Consider the following 23,577-nt stretch of genomic DNA (forward strand, 5'->3'; position numbering starts at 1 on the left):
AGCGATGAGGAGTGTCAGAGGATACAGCAGGATTTAGATCGTTTTGAGACTTGGGCGGAGAGATGGCAGATGGAGTTTAATCCGGACAAATGTGAGGTAATGCATTTTGGAAGGTCTAATGCAGGTAGGGAATATACAGTGAATGGTAGAACCCTCAAGAGTATTGAAAGTCAGAGAGATCTAGGAGTACAGGTCCACATGTCACTGAAAGGGGCAACACAGGTGGAGAGAGTAGTCAAGAAGGCATACGGCATGCTTGCCTTCATTGGCCAGGGCATTGAGTATAAGAATTGGTAAGTCATGTTGCAGCTGTATAGAACCTTAGTTAGGCCACACTTGGGAGTATAGTGTTCAATTCTGGTCGCCACACTACCAGAAGGATGTGGAGGCTTTGGAAAGGGTGCAGAAGAGATTTACCATGATGTTGCCTGGTATGGAGGACATTAGAAATGAGGAGAGGTTGAATAAACTCGGTTTGTTCTCACTGGAACGACGGAGCTTGAGGGGCGACCTGATAGAGGTCTACAAAATTATTAGGGACATAGACAGAGTGGATAGTCAGAGGCTTTTTCCTATGGTAGAGGGGTCATTTACTAGTGGACATAGGTTTAAGGTGCGAGGGGCAAGGTTTAGAGGAGATGTACGAGGCAAGTTATTTACACAGAGGGTAGTGGGTGCCTGGAACTCGCTGCCGGAGGAGGTGGTGGAAGCAGGGACGATAGTGATGTTTAAGGGGCATCTTGACAAATACATGAATAGGATGGGAATAGAGGGATGCGGACCCCGGAAGTGCAGAAGATTTTGTTGAGATGGGCAGCATGGTCAGCACGGGCTTGGAGGGCCGAAGGGCCTGTTCCTGTGCTGTACTTTTCTTTGTCCTTTGTTCTTTGTTTGGATGGTGGTGCTTGGGATTCTGTAAGGTATGATTCTGTGAGTATTACTATGTCAAGCCTGCGGGACAGCTCGTCTAATTATGGTACAGCCCTGTGGATTTTAGTGAGGAGGACTCTGTAAGCGTCGACAGGGCTGGGTGTGCTATTGTGTTTCCAGTGCCCAGATCAATACTTGGTGGTCCATCCGGTTTCGTTCCTTTTTTTAAAAAAAATGGTTTGTATTTATTTTGATACAACTGAGTGGCTTGCAAGGCTTTTCAGAGTGCAATTAAGAGTCAGCCCCATCGCTGACATGATTTGGAGTCACATGTAGGCCAGACATGAGTGAACCGGATGGGTTTTTTTGACAAGCAGCAATGATCATTAATACCGAGACTGGCTTTTAACTCCAGATTTATTGATTAAATTCAAATTTCTCAAGCTGCTGTGGACTTGAATTCATGTCCCCAGAACATTGGCCTGGGCCTCTGGATTACTCGTCCAGTGACAATCCCATGTGCGAGGTAATGAGAGCTTTCCCTGTCCGCCAACGATAAGCCACCTGGCCACAGCGATAAGCATGGATCTCTGACCTCTAGGAATTCAGGCTGGAGGAGTAGAATACTGTGGCAGTGGGATAGGATTCTTGCAAAAAACCGGATGTGCACATTATGACCTCGGGTACACCAAAGATGGTGGGCGGGATTCTCCGACCCCACGTCGGATCGGAGAATCGCCGGGGGGGGGGGGGGGGGGGCGAATTACGCGACGCCAGTCCACCGATTCTCTGGCGACCGGAGAATCGGCGCCGGCGCAGCTCCGGTCGGAGCGTGTCCCCCCCCCCCCGGCGCTCGATGGGCCGAGTCCCACCGCCGTCATTCTCCTGTGGTCCTACCCGGCGGGACCTTGGCGTTCATGTTGCGGGGGCGGCCTGGTGGGGGCGAGGGGTATCCGACCCCAGGGGGGGGGGCCTCCACGGTGGCCTGGCCCGCAATCGGGGCCTACCGATCAGCAGGCGGGCTTATCCCAGTGCGGGGCCTATGTTCCTCTGCGGCAGGCCCCTGTAGCTCTCCGCCATGTTGCGTCGGGGCTGGCGCAGAGAAGGCAACCCATGCGCATGCGCAAACTCGCGCCGGCCGTGGCGCGCATGCGCGGACCAGCGGCGCAAGTCCTGACGCCCGTATCGGCAACTGGAGCAGCGCGAGGCCCTCCAGTGCCGTGCTGGCCCCCTGTGCGGCGCAGGATCGCTGATCCTAGGGGCCTGTTGAGACTGTCGTAAAACGCTCCGGCGTTTACGATGGCATCCACATTTAGCCCCAGGATCGGGGAATCCCGCCCTGTTTTCTTCATCAAGTAATTGAATCTCTGACATTTAAGAATATTATTTTAATGTCTGGCATATTGGCGGTTCATACAACTTATTGTGGTTGGTCCAGTTTGGGCGGGTTCACTGGAATGTCAGGTTACAGGTTTCTTCCGGGGATATCAAAATAATTAGTTATACAAATCATTCCATGTTCTGCAGGCCTCTGAATCAACATTCAACGCCTTTATTCTTCACATTTTAATTTTTGAGACCACGGGCTGAGTCTTAAAATTCCTATTTCCCATTTTCATTGTGCCCAAGAAATTGCCCTTGCTCAGTTAATATTTACTGAGAATCTGCTGCGTTATTTGATTTTTGATATTGTTTAGTCATTCTGAGCCTTCACTACTTGGTCCATCTGCTCTCCCTACAGTGTCGCTGCTTGGGGTGGGTGAGCGGTGGGTGGCGAGGTCAGCAGGCTGCATACTTCCAACCCTGCACCGTTGCGTTGCCACTGCAAGACGAGACAGTATTTTGTATCGTTATATTCATCCATTCAGATTTCCTGTACCAGTGTGATTTTTGAAACAAATTGACTGTTTAACCTGTGCGTGTGTGCACCTAAATAGGTTTAAACAAACGAGCAGATAAAAAGTTCTCTTTTTTTATTAACTTCCTTTCTGCAGATGGAAAAACAGCAAATGTGGTTTCAGCATCAAACATGCATTTGTTGTTCTGTCATTTGTTTGGGCCAAAGTAAGCGTTGTAGTATTCCATTTTATGGGCAATGGAATGTTTACTTCCTGAATGATCTTTTTTAGTTAAAAGAAAAGAAAGTCCTGGATATAAGCCTGATTACCTCTTTCCAATTTGAACAGACACTTACACATACAAGAGGTGCCCTGTACTGCTGAGCATCCTGTGTGCTGGGCAGACTCAAGTAGCTGCTGTAAGAATCACTGATGTTCCTCTTGCTTTTCCTTCCTAGCTGTTAGCCATTGATGGACAGCGACAGTGGTGAGGTCGAACGTGGATTTCAAAATGAAGCGCTGATGGGTGCACAGGATGTCTTGGAAGTGTGTGTGATTTGGTGTGGGGAGGGGAGGGGGGGGGGGGGGGGGGGGCGGTGGCATCCTGTAGTTGATTGGTACAGTCTGCTGGAGTCTCAAGTTTCCATTGAATGCTAACAAAGACTGTTGAGTGTTCTGTTGGTACTGCAGTGAGAGAGAGCATGCTTTCTGAGTTCAGGTAAAAGAGAGAGCTTCTATAACTTATCATTACTACAGCCGCCTTCGAGTAAACAATGCCTGCATCCCTTTCTGTATGTTATCCTCAGCGAGCCTGGAGTGGTAGTTAGCTTATTGCCCCAGTTGCAAAGCATACTGGAAGTTTCAGTTAAGCCAAGTGCATGGTGTGGTGAGGGGGAGGGGCAAAGTTAAAGCCTAGCTTACAGCAGACATTATTTAAAAAGAGTGGAAATCATTTCCATCAACTCACGGGCTCCGTGGTGCCTCGCTGGTGACCCGCCTGTTACTGTACTTAATTAAATGTTAATTTTAAGAACATGTGCAGAACATGGTGGTGGCTCTGTTAAGAAAGGTGCCCTGAGTAAAGTACAAGTTTCAGTTTCTACGCATGGTGTGTTTCTTTTTTTTTTAAAAAGGAAAAAAACCTAGCACATTCTCTAAAAGTGCCAGACCTGTATATTCCTAGATTATCTTGCTGCTGTGATGTTTTTCTTTTGTTCCTTGAAATCAACGCAGTGGAGTAGTAGTTGGGGGTCAGCTGTATTCTAATGAAGTTGAGCCATTGTTTGTTCATAAAGGAGCTGATGCATTCTGCTGCCTTATGGTTTATTATCAGGCAGTGTCTGTGTGTGGGCAGCACCATTTGCTATCTGCCACTTGGGATGTAGGCTGGCAAATAAAATACTTCTGCTTCTTTCCTCTGTTTCTCTCTCTCTCTCTCTCTCCCTCTCTCCGCCTCCCACCTGACATATTTTGAATTGCTTGAATCTGTGACTAGTGTAATCAAAAATAGTGTCAATGATCTGATCGTGCAAGAGACGACTGCTACCTTTGGTCAGTTTGTGCAGGAGCACTTTTCCACACTTTTTTGGGGTGCATTGCATTAAGACAATATCTTAATTGCGACGTTTGGCATCCATATAGTTTACACAGCTTTATTATATTTTGAAATAAGTTATGTTAACTGCCTAAACTTGCAGAAATCTTCTGTGTGTGTGTGAGTTAATTCCTCTCTCCTCGCCATTCCACCCCTACGCCTTTGACTTTTTTTTTAACACTCCTTTCATCTTATTTTGTTTGTACCTTCCCTTCCCCGACGGTGTGATGAACTCATGAATTCCCAAGCTTGTGTCAGTGCTGGACTCTGCCCAGCTATAAGGAAGTGCGTGGGAACAGCCAGAATTACCGCACCTCAGCTCATCTCACCAAAGTCGCTCTTACCCCCTGTGGGGAAGTGCCTCGATCAGGAACACACTGAATAGAAAAAGTACAGGCACAGGCACGGTGCACCAACATTCTTTGTGTTAGGTCCTCCTAACCAGTGATTTAGATGACGTCAGAACAGATGTGATTTATCTTTGGTGAGAGAGAGATCCTATTTTCATAGTTTTCGGTGTTTAATTTTAATTTTCCCTTTTCTGTTAATGACTATGCACTTTGACGTTTTTAATCTGTCGAAATGGGCTGCCGTTTTCCCAAGAGCCTCCTCCTCCAGTTATGGGGGGGGGAGGCGGGCGGGGGGGGGGGGGGGGGGGGGGGGGGGGGGGGGGGGAGGCGGGCGGAGGAAAAAAAAAATCAAGACTGAAGCCTTGCTTCTGATTGCGGTGCAGTGACCCCTGCTGGAAAGTGGATGGTGGGTGAGGTGGCGGGCAGGGTCTGCTGCGATGCCTCCACAGCCAAATAGCCCGCTGCGACACCATTTAAACCCGTGTAAGAACAAATGGCAACTTGGGCAAGGCGCTGAGGCGAGCTGTGGGCGCATGGGGACAATAAAGGTGAATTGAAAAAAAATTCTTAACAAAGTGGTGACCCCTTCCTTCGAAATAGAGAGACTGTAAATTATATATAAATCTTGACCAGGATAATTCTTGACAATTTTGTTGATGCTGTACTATTTTTAGAGAAAATCAGGGACATCCTGTAATCTATCAGCCATTGCCAGTAAGAGGCAAAAACATTTGATAGTCAAAAGATGTGGTACATATCCATCTCAGAACCTATTCGACCGAAATGGTAGCACATCATCCTCGACCATTGGGGATTGCCCAAGAGAGACGATATATATTATGAATGAAAGGGTAAAAAAATACATGGGCAGTAGTCAATGATCTTATTACTCTCTTTAGTGCCTTGCTGTTTTTAAATTGGCTGCTGAATTTGTCTGCAGAACAACAAAGTGTGCACAGGGTATCGTAATTCAGTGTGTGAAGTGGTTTGGGGTGTCCTGTGCAATACAAATTTCAATTCTTTCCGTTAATTAGGTTTAGTTCTTATGGTTTGCATGGCCATCTCAGCCCTTATTGGAAAGTGTGGCCTTCCAGTTCCTGCTCAGGTAACTGAAATGCCTTGAGGAAAGAAGGATTCAGGAAATCCAATGCCTGCCACATGTTAATTGTAGGTAAGGAGCTAATAAATTGTAAATTTTACAATTTGCAGACATTAGGCAGAGCAGGCAGCAGTCTCAAAAGTTGTTTACACTAAATGTGTGTTGTTCTGCATCACCTTGCATTTGTAAACATGCCCCCCCCCTTCCCCGTAAATGTATTTGGATTAAAACCTCCCCCCCCCGCCCCTTAGTTTGTCACAAACACTGACCAAAATGAGTCAAATAATCTTTATAGCTGTTTTCTCTCTTTTTATTTTTATTTTGTTTTGTTTTTATGCCTTATTTTATTTAAAAATTCTTTCTAATTTTCATTGTGCCCTGGACATTGAATGAGTAACTTGCACGCTTGTGATACCATTATATGGCCACATAGCTTTGAGTGTTCCTCAGAGAGGTCCAGTGGCTATTTGCTTTTTTCGGGAGCAGTGAACACCCGAAGAAGTGGATCTTGGTGGGAAATTATTCACAAATCAATTTAGTTCCTTTTAGAATTCAGAAATCACTGTGAAGAGAGAAGCAGTGGACATTACAGGGGCGCGGTGGCACAGTGGTTAGCACTGCTGCTTTACAGCGCCAGAGACCCTGCTTCAATTCCAGCCTCAGGGTGACTGTCTGTGTGGAGTCTGCACGTTCTCCGAGTGTCTGTGTGGGTTTCCTCCGGGTGCTCCGGTTTCCTCCAACAGTCCAAAGATGTGTCGGTTAGGTGGATTGGCCGTGCTAAATTGCTCCTTAGTGTTCAATAGGGTAGGTGAGGTTACGGGGTTGGAGTGGGTGCGTGGACCCAGGTAGGGTGCTCCTTCAGAGGACTGTGCAGACTCGATGGGCTGAATGGCCTCCTTCTGCACTGTAGGGATTCTATGATCTAATTAAGAGAGAAGGTTTTTTGTGACTGCCTACCATTTTCCTGTCTCTCTATGCACCTGCTAAATTACATCCATGCAGGTGACCTCTGCTGTTGCACTTCTGTCAGGTACCGGTTTGGCTCAGCTACTGACAAGTGTCATCGCTGAGTTGGAAAGCCATGGGTTCAATGCCCATGGGGTAATGGAACACACATTCCCGGCTGAGGCTCCAGCATCATACTGTTGGTGTGCTGTACTTTCCAATGAGATGTTTAACTGAGGACACGTCCGTCTTCTTGGACGGATGAAAAAAATCCTCCTGCAACTCCGTGTAGAGGGGAAAATGGTGGCCAGTGCACCAGGAGACCTCGACTGCTCTGTCCAGATGTAGCCATGGAATTATCCACCATGGGAGGAGGGATGGGGGGGCTTAATTTAACAGCTCATCAAATGGTACCTTGAGCAGTGTAGCACTTGCTCCTTCAGTACTGCATGTGTGTGTATATGTGTGTGTGTGTGCACGCGTTGCAATTGAGACATCGTTGGCATTTAATGATTGCTCCTCAATTATGCTCCGCAGAGCCTGCATCAGTTTAAAATTTTGTTGCTGCTTCCTGTCGCATTTCCTAACAATTAAAATCATTGTTGGCGATTGGTCCGTGAATTGTTTTATTTAATTTGATGAGCTAGCAGAGCTGTTTTCTTGTATCGCACAGGATGTGGGTGCACTGGCAAGGCCAGCATTTGTTGCCCGTCCCTAATTACGCTTCAGAAGGTAGTGGTGAGCCACCTCCTTGAGCCCTTGCAGTTCGCCTGGTGCAGGTACACCCACAGCGCTGTTAGAAATGGATTTCCAGGCTTTTAATCCAGCTTTTCAGTGTGGGGTGAGTTACTCACCTCAGAATTCACAGCCTCTGACCTGCCCGTGCGACCACAGTATTTAAATAGCTGGTTCAGTTCAGTTTCTGCCCAATGGTCCCCCCCCCCCCCCCGGATTTTTCTAGTGGTGAATCCAGCAATGGTAATTGAATGTCATGGGGAGATGGTTAGATTCTCTCTTGTTTAAAATGGTCATTGTCTGCACGTGTGTGGCATGAATGTTATTTGTCACTTATCATTCCAAGCCTGAATGTTGTCCAGCTCTTACTGCCTATTGGCATGGACTGCTTCCGTATCTGAGGAGTTGTGAATAGTACTGAACATTGTGCAGTCATCAGAGAACATCCCCACTCATGATGGAGGGAAGGTCATTGATGAAGCGCCTGAAGATGGTTGGGCCTAGGGCACTACCCAGAGGAACTCCTGCGGAAATGCCCTGTGACTGAGATGATTGACCTCCAACAACCACAACCACCTTCCTTTATGCTAGGAATGACTGCAGCCAGTGGAGGACTTGCCTGCTGGTTCTCATTGACTTTCTATTTTGCTCAGGCTTCTTGATGCCACACTTGGTCAGATGCTTGATGCCGCGGGCAGTCACTCTGACCTTTCCTAGTGAGTTAATTTCTTTTGTCCATACTTCGATCAAGGCTGTCAGGAGCTGAGTGACCCTGGCGGAACCCAAACTGAGCACCCGTTGGCAGGTTATCATTATGTAAGTGCTGCTTGGTAGCACCTTCCATCACTTTGCTGATGATCGAGAGTAGACTAATTGGGTGATAATTAGCTGGTTTGGATTTATCCTGTTTCTTGTGTACAGGACATACCCGGGCAATTTTCCACATTGCTGGGTAGATGCCAGTGTTGTAGCTGTACTGGAGCAGCTTGGCCAGTTCCAGAGCACAAATCTTCAGTACTGTCGCCAGAAATGTTGTCAAGATCCGTAGCCATTGCAGTATCCAGTGCCTTCAGCCGGTTCTTGATATCACGTGGAATTCATTGAATTGGTTCAAGGTTGGCATCTGCGGGGCAGCATGGTGGCGCAGTGGTTAGCATTGCTGGTCCCAGGTTCGATCCCGGCTCTGGGTCACTGTCCGTGTGGAATTTGCACATTCTCCCCATGTTTGCCTGGGTTTCGCCCCCACAACCCAAAGAGGACATTAACAGTGCGGTAGATAACGGGGAGCCAATGGATGTGGTATATCTGGATTTCCATAAAGCCTTTGACAAGGTGCCACAGAAAAGGTTACTGCATAAGATAAAGATGCATGGCATTAAGGGGAAAGTAGTAGCTTGGATAGAGGATTGGTTAATTAATAGAAAGCAAAGAGTGGGGATTAATGGGTGTTTCTCTGGTTGGCAATCAGTAGCTAGTGGTGTCTCTCTGGGATCAGTGTTGGGCCCACAACTGTTCAGAATTTACATAGATGATTTGGAGTTGGGGACCAAGGGCAATGTATCCAAGTTTGCAGACGACACTAAGATAAGTGGTAAAGCAAAAAGTGCAGAGGATACTGGAAGTCTGCAGAGGGATTTGGATAGGCTAAGTGAATGGGCTAGGGTCTGGCAGATGGAATACAATGTTGACAAATGTGAGGTTATCCATTTTGGTAGGAATAACAGCAAAAGGGATTATTATTTAAATGATAAAATATTAAAACATGCTGCTGTGCAGAGAGACCTGGGTGTGCTAGTGCATGAGTTGCAAAACATTGGTTTACAGGTGCAACAGGTGATTAAGAAGGCAAATGGAATTTTGTCCTTCATTGCTAGAGGGATTGCAAGACTAGTGAGGTTCTGCTGCAATTGTATAAGGTGTTAGTGAGGCCACACCTGGAGTATTGTGTTCAGTTTTGGTCTCCTTACTTGAGAAAGGACGTACTGGCACTGGAGGGCGTGCAGAGGAGATTCACTAGGTTAATCCCAGAGCTGAAGGGGTTGGATTACGAGGAGAGGCTGAGTAGACTGGGACTGTACTCGTTGGAATTTAGAAGGATGAGGGGGGATCTTATAGAAACATATAAGATTATGAAGGGAATAGATAGGATAGATGCGGGCAGGTTGTTTCCACTGGCGGGTGAAAGCAGAACTAGGGGGCATAGCCTCAAAATAAGGGGAAGTAGATTTAGGACTGAGTTTAGGAGGAACTTCTTCACCCAAAGGGTTGTGAATCTATGGAATTCCTTGCCCAGTGAAGCAGTAGAGGCTCCTTCATTAAATGTTTTTAAGATAAAGATAGATAGTTTTTTGAAGAATAAAGGGATTAAGGGTTATGGTGTTCGGGCCGGAAAGTGGAGCTGAGTCCACAAAAGATCAGCCATGATCTCATTGAATGGTGGTGCAGGCTCGAGGGGCCAGATATCCTACTCCTGCTCCTTGTTCTTATGTTCTTATATGTGCACGGTAGGTGGATTAGCCACGCTAAATTGCCCCTTAATTGGAAAAAAATGAATTGGGTACTCTAAATTAAAAAAAAAAAGATTGGCATCTGCGATGTTGGGGATCTCCAGAAGAGGCCAAGATGGAGAATCCACTCGACACTTCTGGCTGAAGATAGTTGCAAATGGTTCAGCCTTATCAATTACACTGATGTGCCTGGCTTCTTCTTCAATATTCATGGAGCAGCCTCCTCCTCTGGTTAGTAGCTTAAGTATTCACTATTGTCCACGGTTGAATGTGGCAGGACTGCAGAGCTTTGATCTGATTTGTTAGTTATGGGATCACTTAGATCTGTTTATCGCATACTGCTTCTGCACTCAAGTAGTCCTGTGTTGTAGCCTCCTCAGCTTAACACCTTAATTTTAGAGTAGCCAATTAATTTTTTCCAATTAAGGGGCAATTTAGCATGGCCAATCCACGTATCCAGCACATAGACATCGATTTTACAGTGCAGAAGGAGGCCATTCGGCCCATCGAGTCTGCACCGGCCCTTGGAAAGAGCACCCCACTTAAGCCCACACTTCCAACCTATCCCCGTTATCCAGTAACCCCACCTAACCTTTTTGGACACTTAAGGGCAATTTAGCACAGCCAATCCATCTAGCTTGCACATCTTTGGACTGTGGAAGAAACCGGAGCACCCGGAGGAACCCATGCAGGCATGGGGAGAATGTGCAAACTCCACACGGACAGTGACCCAGAGCTGGTATAGAATCTGGGACCTCGGCGATATAAGGAAGTAGTGCTAACTACTGCGCCACTGTGCTGCCCTACCTTGGCTTCATAGGAATGATAGAGTAGGGATGTGCTGGGCCATGGGGTTCACAAATTGTATACAGTTTTGGTGCTACTGCTGTCTCACAGCGTCTCATGAACGCTCGCTTTTAAGCTGCTAGATCTGTTCTGAAATGGTCTGTGGCATGGTGGTAATGCCACTCGACTGTGCGGTGGTCACTCCCACCTATACTGTCATGGATAGATGCATCCACGACAGGTAGATTGTTGAGGACAAATCTAGTTTGTTTTTCACTCTTTTTGGTTTTCATCTGCCACAGACCCAACTATGTTCTTTAGGGTTCAGTCAGTCGTCTTGATGATGAACCTTGAAATTCCCACCCAGAGTACATTCTGTGCATTGCCACCTTGAGTGCTTCCTCCAAGTATTTTTAGCTCGGAGGAGTACTGATTCATCTGAGTACTGAGGGAGGATGGTAGGTGCCATGTTTGAGTTCTTGCCGTATATAGAGTCGATCTTAAGGGCTCGCAGCTGTACACCACTGTGCCACCACCTCTGCTGATTCGGTCCTTGCAGTCGGTTATGATTGGTGGGACAGGACATACCCAGGGATGGTAATGGTGGTGTCTGGGACAAATTATGATTCAGTGAGTTTGACTAGTGCAGTGTCAGGCTGTCGCTTGACTAGTCTGTGAGACAGCTCGCCCAACTTTGGCACAAGCCCCCAGATTCTAGTAAGGGGACTTGCAGCGTTGACGGGGCTGGGTTTGCTGTTGTCATTCTGAGTGTCTAAGTTTATGCCAAGTGACCCGCCTGGTTTTATTCCTTTTCCAATTTTCTGCAGTGGTTTGATGCAGCTGGGCCATTGCAGTGGGTAGTTAAGTGTCAACCATATTGTTATGGGTCTGGAGTCACATGTAGGCCAGACCAGGTACAGCAGCAGATTTCCTTCCCTGAAGGATATTAATGAACCAGATGGGTTTTTACAACAATTGCTTCTTGGCACCAATACCGAGGCTAGCTTTCATTTTGAACCCATTTCCCAAGCGCAGTATCCTGGGCTTCTACATTACCACTCCAATAACATTAGCACTGTGCTACTGTCTCCCCTGGTTGGAGCTTTGATGTCCATGTACTAACTTGCACCAAGTCCCACTCACTCTTCACCCCTTGCTCTCATTGCCTCCATCTGTCCTCATCACAATGCCTCCAATTTTAAATTTCTCCTCTTGCTTTCAAATTCTTGCCTGATCTTGAACCAACCTATCGCTGTGGCCTATTCCAACACGGCAACTCCTCCAATTCTAGCATCTCAGGCATTCCCGAATTTCGTTGCTCCACCATTGGCAGCTGTGCCTTCTGCTGTCTGGACCCCAAGCTCTGGAATCCTTTTCCTAAAGTTCTCTGCTTCTCCATCTCTCCTACTTCCTTTCAGAAACTTCTTAAAACTCACCTCTTTGATCAAGCCTTTGGTCACCCGTCCTTCCTGATGTGACTCTGTGTCAGATTTTGTTTGATAACACTTCCAGGAAGCAGCGTGGGATCACGCCTCACATTAAAGGCACTATATAAATGCAAGTTGTTGGAGTAGTGGTTCATCCACACCATCTGCGTGCTCACTGTGCAGGCCTCTCAATACACAATACTGTCAGTGCTTAATGAGATGAAGCTTTTCAAAATTGCCTTGTTAAGCCTTGATGCTGCAGCATTTGCTTTTTGATGCCAGTGCCAAACATATTAATGTACTTTGTCCCTTCTGCTATTGGAAACTGTTTTATTTAAATCCGAGCGTTTGGGTCAATGCCATTCTCTGTGTTGCAGCCCATTGCCTGCTTTCTTACAAGTTCAGTCAACAGTGCCTCTATGCTGACGACTGCTGTGGATGTCATTGGTAACGAACGATAGGCTTATTGGGACAGGTGGTAGCTTTTCTTGCTTCATGGGGCATGCCAGCCAAAAACAGCTGCAGCGAATGCTCACCACCTGTGCTGGCGTTAAGAGTTGCAGGCTTTGGCACTTAAAGCACTAGAGTCGGAGCAGGTGTTCCTGCTGGAGAATCCCGGGGTGGGGGACGGGGGTAGCAGGGTTTTCTGGAAGGGATTTCACTGTTTGATGATCTAGGCTTCCTGGAACTCGCTGTAGCAGCTTTTTGCCAAAATTAACTGATTTCGCATTCGGCAAGCAAGCTGTCTCAAGTTTGATCTCGAAACCCTTGCCTCGAGTTTACTTTTAAAACACGGGAAAGGAAAAACATTTCTTCCCATCGATCTCCTGAACGTGCCATCGAACAATCTGGGATATTGGAGGCAGTGAGCGTTTTTTGGCAACAGTTTACGGATGTGTGTTGATGCAGTCACCAGACTATGGAATGAATTAAGGATCTTGTATTAGGTTGTAGTGTGGGGCCAGTTGGGTGGGATTGTTGTTTGGGGGGGGCGGGGGGGGGCGTGCTGTGAACTGAAGACATCTTACCAGTCTGAGCTGGAGTACGGATTTTCGAGGATGGCCTGAATGGTTCTTTTCCAATAACTTTTGAAAATCAATTGCAACGTTTAACAAAACATTCCATTGAGATTTTACATCTTGAACGTTTTAGGCCCCTTTTTTTGTTTTGATGAAGTTTTGGAATGCTTTGCTTCAGCCTGGGAGTTCAAATGACCCCACAAGGCAGGGAGAGTGGGGGGGTTTGTGGTGGTTTTATGGAGATTGTGGTGCTGACTGTGAGTGAACTATATTCTCATGAGCAGAAACAATAGAGAGGGAAATTTAATGAGTTGTAAACCCAGAAATGATTTGGCAGCAGCTGCATGAGCTCATTCAGTCCCTTCATGCTGCTGAGCCGAGTAACCCAGATGATGTCATGAGTACTTGCTGTATAAAAATGATAACCACGTAAAATCTCAATGGACAAAGGAATTTTCTTAATTTTATGTGAAGGCGGAGGACCAGAACGAGTAGCGTCATTTAACCAATTAATCACTTGGTTTCTCGAGAGTTTCGAACGAATGGCTGATCTTGTCCAGCGACATAGTTTTCAGGAATAACGAAGTCAATCCTAATAACAATTGCCTTGATTGGAAGATTTTCAAACTGCGAACTGTTTTTCTTTTTGCCTTCCCCCAGTGTCACTCTTAAAGTGATTATTACCCAAAGCATAAATGTCTCCCTAATTGAGTCATGCTCCTATTTTATTTTAAATGCCATCGTCCAGTGCGTGGCCAAAGAAAAGGTAGATTACAAATAGCCGCAATGGACTTGCTTTTACCGGATAACATCCGTCCCAGTTGCCACGTGTATCATGTTGGTTTAGTTGCTAACATGAATGAGCCACGTTACAAGCTTAACCCATTATCTTAAATTCATTGTTAGTGTCGGTATTAGCACACCCAGGATTATTCAGCAAGTGCTTCCCAATCGCGGAATCACATGTTGTCTGTAAAGCCTCAGACACTTCGACCAGTTTATTACTCGAACAGTTTACCCAGGTGCCCTTAATTGCAAGATGAACAAAGGACAAATGCAAATTTATGGTTCAACCAAATTTATTATTAAACACAGTAAACCGTTACCCCCTCTTAAATTATCCCAATTGATAATAATCCCAAGGTTCTTAATACTACCCGTGCTGATGAACTCAGTCGAGCTGCTGGTCCAATTCTCTGAGTCTCAGGGCCTTTGTCCACGAAGGTGGGTCTTGCACGCTGTTTCCTTCCATCCTCTGATCTGTAGTTGAATCCCCTCTGTTACCCCTGCATCGGGTTTCGCTAGTGAATGTCCTGGGTGGTCAATCTTTATACCCCTCTTTGTGCATTTCCAGAAAGTTCGCTGGCCCTCAGCTAATGAGGCCATGAGGCGGGGGTCGCAACACACAATGGATTTGCCCATTGCATCTCTGCAGGACACCAGGAACCCACCCCCAGGGTCCATCTCCAGGTACATTGTCCACACGTAACCTTACCCCATATAAGATGATCTCGGTGCCAGAAAGCCTGACTTCATCTCGGCAATCCACAACAATCGGTCCATTTAAATGGGACCGATTGACTCCTGATGGCCTGTTTGCAGGTAAGGCCCAGACTTGGCCCGGTGGGGGATGTTGGGGACCCAGTGTACTCGAACTTGGTTCTTCGAATTCCCATCAGGCCAGTCTGTGGTTCTGACTGTGGTTTAATTTAAAATGCCCATTTCTTAATTTAAAGTGTCCAATTCTGTACCAGGCCTTAAATTCAGGCTCTTGGCCAGTTTACCGCACACATCTAATAGTAGACATTTTGTTTTGGGTTTTGCAAGCACAGGCTGGGTGAATACAGCCTGTACTCTGTCTATTACAAACAGCTGAAGGAAAATATAGGGCGCGATTCTCCAGCCAAGTTGCGCTCAAGCTAGAGCACAACGCGGCCGGAGAATCCCGGGAGAGGCCTGCAGCGCACCTCCCGACAGGCTTCACGTCTCGCGAGATTCTCTGAAGTCCTGCAAGACGTCGGAGTCGGAACTCCGCCCCAAATGGGCTGGACTGAATGAAGCTCGCAGAAGTAGGTCGTAAACCGGGGTCCACCGGCCTCCTTTCATTCTCCGGCCTCCCCAGGGAGGCCGGGCGCTGATCAGTGCTGGTCCACACAAACATGGGCCAGGCAGAACGGCACTCGGGATGTCTCCTGGGCCATTGGAGACCCCTGGGTGGTCAGAGTTCAGGGTGGCCCCTGGAACGTAGGCACCTTGCCACTGCCACTTTGGCATTGCCAAGCTGCTTGGATGGCACTGCCAAGCAGGCAGGAGCACTGGGTGCCAGGTGGCAGTCCAAGGGTGCCCGAGTGCCAGTTGGCATGGCTAGGAGGCAAGGGGCGCCATGCCCATGAAATGAGAGTGATGGGGGGCTTTGAAGGGTGGGTGAGTGCAGGGCAGGTAAGTAGGGGCCTCCCAGAAGGTTGGGTGAGTGTCCTAAAAGGGAGGGGGTGCTGTAAGGAGGCCTTAAGAGGGAGAGCTCCCAGGGACGCATAATGAGGTGTCCTCACTTGGGGGTGTGTGGAGTAGTGTCCATGTGTGTGTTGGGGGTGACATTGCCCATGGGTGGAGGTGTTGGGGACCCACAAGGTCTTAGAGATCGGGGCACCCTTTCAAAATGGCGGGCTCAATCTCAGTTCAGCTCCCCAGTGCTAAAAAATTCTAAGTGTGGGCTAAACCGGTGGGAAACTCCCCCGGACCCAAAAAACTGACGTAAGTGTTATTGAATAGCAGTGAGGAAGTCGCCCGCTCAAAATCCGCCACAAATTAACTTGAGAGATTTATTGGGAGAATTGCACTCATAGTTGGATTTGATTATCCAATTTGAGTTGACTTGCCAACCACTCAGTACTTCTGTACGATCAAACTACTGTGGAAATAAATGTGCATGCCTATGGATTAGAATAGAACTGACTGGAATGCTTCACAAAAGACGCGACAGGCTGAATGGTCTCCAGTGCCAGAAGGACTTTCTGATGCGAAGTATACTTGCGTCCTTTTCCAATAATTATTACTCATCTAAAGTGGACTTAAACTTTGTCCTTCAGGTTATCAAGGGTTGGGCCTATTTTCTGTGGAAAATAATCCCCAAATTGAGTAGCTGGATTACCGGCAGGTCGGTCTGGGATCCGGTGTCTGGGACTGGTTCAGCAATGAGTCATGAGGGAACAGGGAGAGATGCGCACCTAATAAAGGTAATGAAACCTGACCGAGAAGGCAAACGCAAAACAGAACAAATACACCTTTTTGTTGTTTTTGGGGGGGGGGGGGGGGGGGGTAGTCAAATTAGTGTCCCAGCTCATTATTGCAGCCTGCACTTTTCTTGCCCTTCTCCAGAATGTGTCGAGTGCTGTATGTGCTGCAGTACCTCAGGCAAGTTGTCATTATTCACGTCGGAGCCATGAAGTGTTGTCAGACTATTTTATCATAGCAATACAAAGCATTAAGGAGGCAGGCCATTCAGCCTTTTGTACCTGTGCTGACCTTTTTGAAAGAGCAGTCTATCTTAGTCCAGCACCTCTGCCTTTTGCCCCTACCCCTGTACGTTCCTCATCCTCAAGTATCTGTCCAATTATCTTTTGAAATTATTTATGGAGAATCAACTTGGAGAATCCACCTTTTCAGATGGACAGTTCCTAATCCCGACAACTCTGAGTGGAAACATTGGGTGGGATTCCCCCATCGGGCGGCTAAGTGCCGACGCCGGCGTAAAAACGGGAGTGTTTTACTCTGGCATTGGCGCCCGTTCCGGGACCCCATTCTGCAGCCCACAGGGGGCTAGCACGGCGCTGGAGCAGCCCACGCCGCACCGGCTGCCGATCCCGGCCTGAACCCGGCGCAACGGGACCCGCGCATGCGCAGTTAGCCCGGCGCCAACTAGCGCATGCGCAGTGGCCTTCTTCCCCGCGCCGGCCCTGATGCCAAATGGCGCAGGGCTACAGGAGCCGCCGCGGAGGAAAGGAGTTCCCCCCACAGAGAGGCCGGCCCGCCGATCAGTGGGCCCCGATCGCGGGCCAGGCCAGTACGGAGGCCCCCCCCCCCCCCCCCGGGTCGGACCGCCCCCTCCCCACAGGCCGCCCCCAGAACCTTCAAGGCCGAGGTCCCGCCGGCTCAGAGGATATTAGAACGGCGCCGGTGGGACTTGGCTTTTTGATGATCGCCGCTCGGCCCATCCAGGCCGGAGAATCGGCGTGCCGGCCCGGGCCGGAGAGTCGTTGCATACCCCGACCGGCGCCACGCTGGCCCCAATGGCGGCGATTCTCCGCTCTGCAGCGCGTCCTGGCATCGGGGCGGCGTGGCGCGATCCGCGTGGCCCGCCGGCGATTCTCCGATCCGGCAGGGGGTCGGAGAATCCCGTCCATTATTCCTCATGTGCGATACGGTGGCTCAGTGGTTAGCACAGCTGCCTCACAACTCCAGGGTCCCGGGTTCAAGTCCGGCCTCGGTTGACTGTGTACTTTCTCCCCGTGTCTGCGTGTCTTTCCTCCGGGTGCTCCGGTTTCCTCCCACAGTCCAAAGATGTGCGGCCAAAAGAGAAAATGCTGGAAAATCTGAGCAAGTCTGGCAGCATCTGTAGGGAGAGAAAAAAGCTAATGTTTTGAGCCCAGGTGACCCTTTGTCAAAGCTCAAAGATGCGCGGGTTAGGTGGATTGGCCATGCTAAATTGCCCCTTAGTGTCCAAAAGGTTAGGCGTGGTTACTGGATTGCAAGGAAGTGTGGGCTTAAGTAGGGTGCTCTTTCCAAGGGCCGGTACAGATTCGATGGGCCAAATGGCCCCCTTCTGAACTGTAGATTCAATGGTTCTATCTGATCTTTACAATGTTGAATCCAGAATCTCTGGTTATTATTGACCCACTGAGAGGGAATTATTTTTCTCTCTCTATGCCTATCCTATTAACACTTATCACCTTGAAGAGCTTTAATCAGTCACGACTTAACATTCTCTGTTTCAAGGAGAACACTCTGAGCTTTTACAACACTTTCTCAAAACTGAAGTCCCTCACCCCTAGGGGCAAAAGCCTGAGATATTCAAGGGGCGAGATTGTCCCAGCCTGCGCCGGGCCGGAGAATCCCCGCGAACGGGCCATGCCACCCCGACTCCGGCACGCGATTCTCCGCAGTGCAGAGAATTGGCGCCGAGGTGCTTGGCGCGGCGCCGGCCTGCTCTACGCAGCCGGCCCGCCAATTCTCCAGCCCGGATGGGCCGAGCGGCCGTAGGAAAAGAGCCGAGTCCCACTGGCGCCATTCTAGCCTGCTCTGGGCCGGCGGGATTTCGGCGTGTAAGGATCGGGTGGCGACCTGTGGTGGGGTGGGGGGGGGTGGGCGGGGGGTTCCGATCCCGGGGGGGGGGGCCTCCGATGTGGCCTGGCCCATGATCGGGACCCACCGATCAGCGGGCCGGCCTCTGTGGCTGGGGGCCTCCTTTCCTACGCGCCGGCCCCTGTAGCCCTGCGCCATGTTGGGTCGGGGCCGGCACGTTGAAAGAGGCCACTGCGCATGCGCGTGTTGGCGCCGGCACCACTAAACATGTCCTTGTTGGCGCAACTACGCATGCGCGGATCCTGTGGCGCACAGTTCACGGCGGGATCTGCAGCTGGAGCGGCGCGAACCGCTCCAGCGCCGTGCTGGCCCCCTGTAGGGGCGAGAATTAGATGTGGGAGCAGCCCGTTCACGCCATCGTAAAACGCAACAGCGTTTACGACGGCGTGGACACTCTGGCGCGGGATTGGAGAATCCCGCCCCCCCATCTTTGCATCCCATTTTCTGACTGGATTGACACTTTGCTAGGCATATCTTCTCTCTTCCCTACAGCCCACTCTGTTTGCATTCGATTCGCAAGCACTTTTCCCAATTCCCTACTTGTGCAAATGTGTTTCCTTTTTAAGAACAAAACTGCTGCAGTGAAATTATGTGGTTTTGACACACATTGCGCACAAAACAGGAAGACTTGAAAGGAAAGCGATTTTACTGAAAGATAGAGTGCAGGGAAGGCCCTTCTTCATGATGAGCTTTTTGCTTTTGTTTTAATACTCCAGTCATGTGCTCAAGCAGCATAAGAGGAGATTCTCCTGCATGTGCCAGTACTTAATCAAGGGATGGATTGCAGCTGAGCACGTGGTAAATTTGGGTGGTGAGGACCTACCCCATCTCTGTATCCAACCTGGATATCCAGCCTCTGCTGGCTGCTGATTCCTTGACCACTACATACAAATGGCAGTGAGGAGACTGGGATAAGGGTCCAAGGCACATTTCCCTCCTTTCCCACCCCAGATATCGCCTCTGTTTTGTGGAAGGTGGGGGTGGGTCCGGTGTAGTGGTGGTACAGGATCCCTGGCCTCCCAGTGGACGCTGGGAGATTTGTAGTAATTGACAAAACACACTCTGGCTTAATTCGGCCTTGAACGCATAAACCCACTGTACAGCCCGAGGTAGAAAGCATACAAATAACAGGGACGGCAGAAGGGAGCGTCAAGGGAGGGCACTTTATAACCTCCTGGAGTCAACATTGAGCTCAACAATTTGCAAGAATAACCACTGCTCCTGTATTTTTCAGAGAGCAGGTGCTGATAATGATCCTGCTGTTGACATTCACAGCTGCAGTGGAGACCCATTTCTTTTTCCATGGCCGTTTTCCCTTCGCATGGTATCTTCACCCCCTTTTTGTCATTTGCCATACATGCTCGTACAAAGGTCAAATCATTGAGACCAATTTTTAGGGCAAAGGTCATGAGGTTGACTTTTACACGGGCAATGTTGTTGAGGGATTGACATGAACGCTTGATTTGGGCCCAAAGAAGAATGTCACAACCGAATTAATGCTAAAAAAAATCCTATTAATTATAATTCATCATTACATCCCTTTTTAAAAAAATATATATATTTATTCAAATTTTCAACAAAACACTCTAACCAGAAAAAAAAAGAGAATAAAGCACAAAACAAGCAAAAATTATACATGAGATTTCCAACAAAATACAATAACCACCATTTAACAAATAAACACGCCAGTAAGGGAAAAAAGGCTCTAACCTAAACAAAACCCCTCCCGGGTTGCTGCTGCTATTGACCTCCACCTAACGTTCTGCGAGAAAGTCTAGGAACAGTTGGCACCGCCTGGAGTACCCCTGCACAGACCCTCGCAAAACAAACTTTATCCTTTCCAGCTTGATGAAGCCTGCCATATCGTTAATCCAAGCCTCCACGCTTGGGGGCTTCGCATCCCTCCACATTAGTCGGATCCTTCGCCGGGCTACCAGGGACGCAAAGGCCAGAACATAGACCATAACAGCGCAGTACAGGCCCTTCGGCCCTCGAACACCGGCCTCTTTCAGATCCTGCACGCCCGGCTCGTCCGATATCCCAAATAATGCTATCCCCCAGCTCGGCTTGACACGGGTGTTCACCACTTTGGACAAAACTTAAACATATCAACCTTTGGGGGGAGGCAGCATGGTGGCACAGTGGTTAACACTGCTGCCTCACGATGCCGAGGACCCGAGTTTGATCCCAACCCCGGGCCACTATCCGTGTGGAGTTTGTACATTCTCCCCGTGTCATCGTGCAACCATGAGAGCCTTTAGAACATAGAGCACAAAAAGGGGCCCTTTGGTCCATCGGGCGGGGTTCTCCTATCTGAGTTCACCCCCGCTGCCAGCGAGGATGGAGAATTCGGCGCTTCGTCCAAACTCCGCTCACTGCAGCGGGACCGGAGAATTCCGGCCGTGTCTGTGCCGAGCATCAAGCATCTATCTATCCTCCCATTTTCCAGAACTCGGTCCGTAGCCTTGTATGCTGTGGCATTTCAGGTGCTCGTCTAAATGCTTCTTAAATGTTGTGAGGGTTCCCACCTCCATCACCCTTTTAGGCAGTGAGTTCCAGATTCCCAGCACCCTCGATGTGAAAAGGGTAATCCTCAAATCCCTTCTCAAGCCCCTGCTCCTTACTTCATTTCCGGTTCTGACACAATGTCACAGTCCTGAAATGTTAACTGTTTTCCTCTCCATGGTTGCTGCCTGACCTGTTGAATATTCCCAACATTCACTGTTATTCTTACATTAGGCCCGTTTATTTGTTGTAACCTGTTTCAAGCTGATTGACAAAAGAACCAGAGTTGAGATGGGGAGAATTTATTTTTCCACAAGGCGACTTATGATGGATATCTGGGGCGAAATTCTCCAGTATCGGCGCGATGTCCGCCGACTTGCGGCCAAAATGGCGCAAATCAGTCGGGCATCGCGCCGCCCCAAAGGTGCGGAATGCTCCGCATCTTGGGGAGCCGAGCCCCAACCTTAAGGGGCTAGGCCGGCGCCGGACGAATTTCCGCCCCGCCAGCTGGCGCGGAAATGACATCTCCGGGCGGCGCATGCGCGGGAGCGTTAGTGGCCGCTGACGGCATTCCCGCGCATGCACAGTGGAGGGAGTCTCTTCCGCCTCCGCCATGGTGGAGACCGTGGCGAAGGCGGAAGGGAAAGAGTGCCCCCATGGCACAGGCCCGCCCGTGGATCGGTGGGCCCCGATCGCGGGCCAGGCCACCGTGGGGACACCCCATGGGGCCAGATCACCCCGCCCAGGACCCCGGAGCCCGCCCGCGCCGCCTTGTCCCGCTGGTAAGGTAGGTGGTTTAATCTACGCCGGCGGGACAGGCATTTTCGTAGCGGGACTTTGGCCCATCCGGGCCGGAGAATCGCGGGGGTCCCGCCAACCGGCGCGGCGCGATTCCCGCCCCCGCCGAATATCCAGTGCCGGAGAATTCGGCAACCGGCGGGGGCGGGATTCACGCCAGCCCCCGGCGATTCTCTGACCCGGCGGGGGGTCGGAGAATCTCGCCCCTGGAATGCAATGGAAGTCGATTCAGTAATAATTTTCAACAGTGTTGAACAATTTCTCAAAATAGGGAAAAGGTTTGCAGGGCTACAGAGAAAGAGCAGAGGAGTGGGACTAACTTTATGGTTCTTTTGTCGAGGTGGCAGAGGCTCGATAGGCTGAACGGCCTCAGCTTGTGCTTTTTGAGTACAGTGCATTTCTGGGATACCAACATTTGTTTATTGTCTCCCTGTGAAATGTAACAAGCCAAGTGGATAATGGGGATCCTGTAGATGTTGTATATCTGGACTTCTGGAAGGTGTTTGATAAGATGCCACACAGAAGGTTAATGCACAAGATTAGGTCACGTGGGGTTAGGGGTAATTTATTAGCTTATATAGAAGATTAGCTGACAGACAGAAGACAGAGTCAGGATAAATGGGTCTTTTTCTGGATGGCAAGATGTAACTAGTGGGGTGCCACAGGGTTTGGTCCTTAGGCCCCGACTATTTCCAATCTATATTAACTACTTGGATACAGGGATAGGAGGTTCTATAGCTAAATTTGTGGATGGCACTAAAATAGGTGGGACAGTAATTCGCAATGAGGAAATCAGAACCTGCCAAATGGATATAGATAGGTTATGTGAGTGAGCTAAAATGTGGCAGATGGAGTTTAACGTGGATAAGCGTGAGGTCATCCATTTTGGTCAGAAAAATAGAAAGGCAACTTATTATCTAAATGGGGAGAGATTTTGGGGTGCTCTGATGCAGAGGGATCTGGGTGTCCTTGTGTATGAGTCACAGAAAACTGGCATGCAGGTGCAGCAGGTATTAAAGAAAGCAAATGAGATGTTGGCATTTATAACTAAATGAATTGAGTATAAAGGTAGGTTGTTGTAACTGTACAAGGCATTGGTAAGACTGCACCTGGAGCATTGTGCACAGTTTTGGTCCCCATATTTGAGGAAAGATGCAGTGGCATTGGAGGCAGTTCAGAGGAGCTTCACTAGATTGATTCCAAAGATGAGGCGTTTGTGGTATGAAGCGAGATTGAACAGTTTTAGGCCTTTACTCCCTAGAGTTCAGACAAATGAGGGGAGATCAAATTAAGGAACATAAGGTGATAAATGGGTGAAGTAGACATGGAGCAGCTGCTTCCCCTTATAGGACATTCTAGAACGGGAGATCATAGTCTCAGAATAAAGGGTAGCAAATTTAAAACTGTTCTCCCCAAAGGGTTGTGAATATGTGGAATTCGTTACCGCAGAGTGTGGTGGCTGCTGGGACAGTGAGTAAATTTAGGCAGGAGTTAGACAGATTTTTAATTGGTCGAGGGTTGAAGGGTTATGGAGAACGGGCAGGACGGTGGAGTTGAGGCCATGATGGGATCAGCCATGATCACATTGAATGGTGGGGCAGGCTCGAGGGGCTAAATTGCCCACTCCTGCTCCTCGTTCTTGTGTTCTAAAAAATAACTATTCCGTCTGATTTTACCTTCCAGCTCTTGGTCTGCAGCCCTGAAGGTGACAGCACCTCGAGCACAAATCTAATGTTCTTGATTAAT

At 48.8% G+C, this 23,577-nt stretch overlaps 1 protein-coding gene across 7 annotated transcripts in view; it reads left to right on the top strand.

The window, feature by feature from the left end:
- The window catches only part of LOC140389631 (transcription factor Dp-2-like), a 246,866-nt gene that overhangs the window by 110,857 nt on the left and 112,432 nt on the right, over positions 1–23,577 (top strand). The window contains exon 1 of one of the 7 annotated variants that reach the window (XM_072473920.1): positions 3,324–3,426. The exons of 4 other annotated variants lie outside the window; for them this stretch is intronic. The gene's annotated coding sequence lies outside the window, so the exon portion shown is untranslated. Of the gene's footprint in view, positions 1–3,323; positions 3,427–14,531; positions 14,641–16,269; positions 16,404–23,577 lie in introns of those variants that run through there. 2 more of the 7 variants (XM_072473922.1, XM_072473923.1) reach the window with 2 other exon arrangements.

This window comes from Scyliorhinus torazame, chromosome 14 (genome assembly GCF_047496885.1).
Source record: "Scyliorhinus torazame isolate Kashiwa2021f chromosome 14, sScyTor2.1, whole genome shotgun sequence".
In the NCBI taxonomy this organism is placed as follows: Eukaryota; Metazoa; Chordata; class Chondrichthyes; order Carcharhiniformes; family Scyliorhinidae; genus Scyliorhinus; species Scyliorhinus torazame.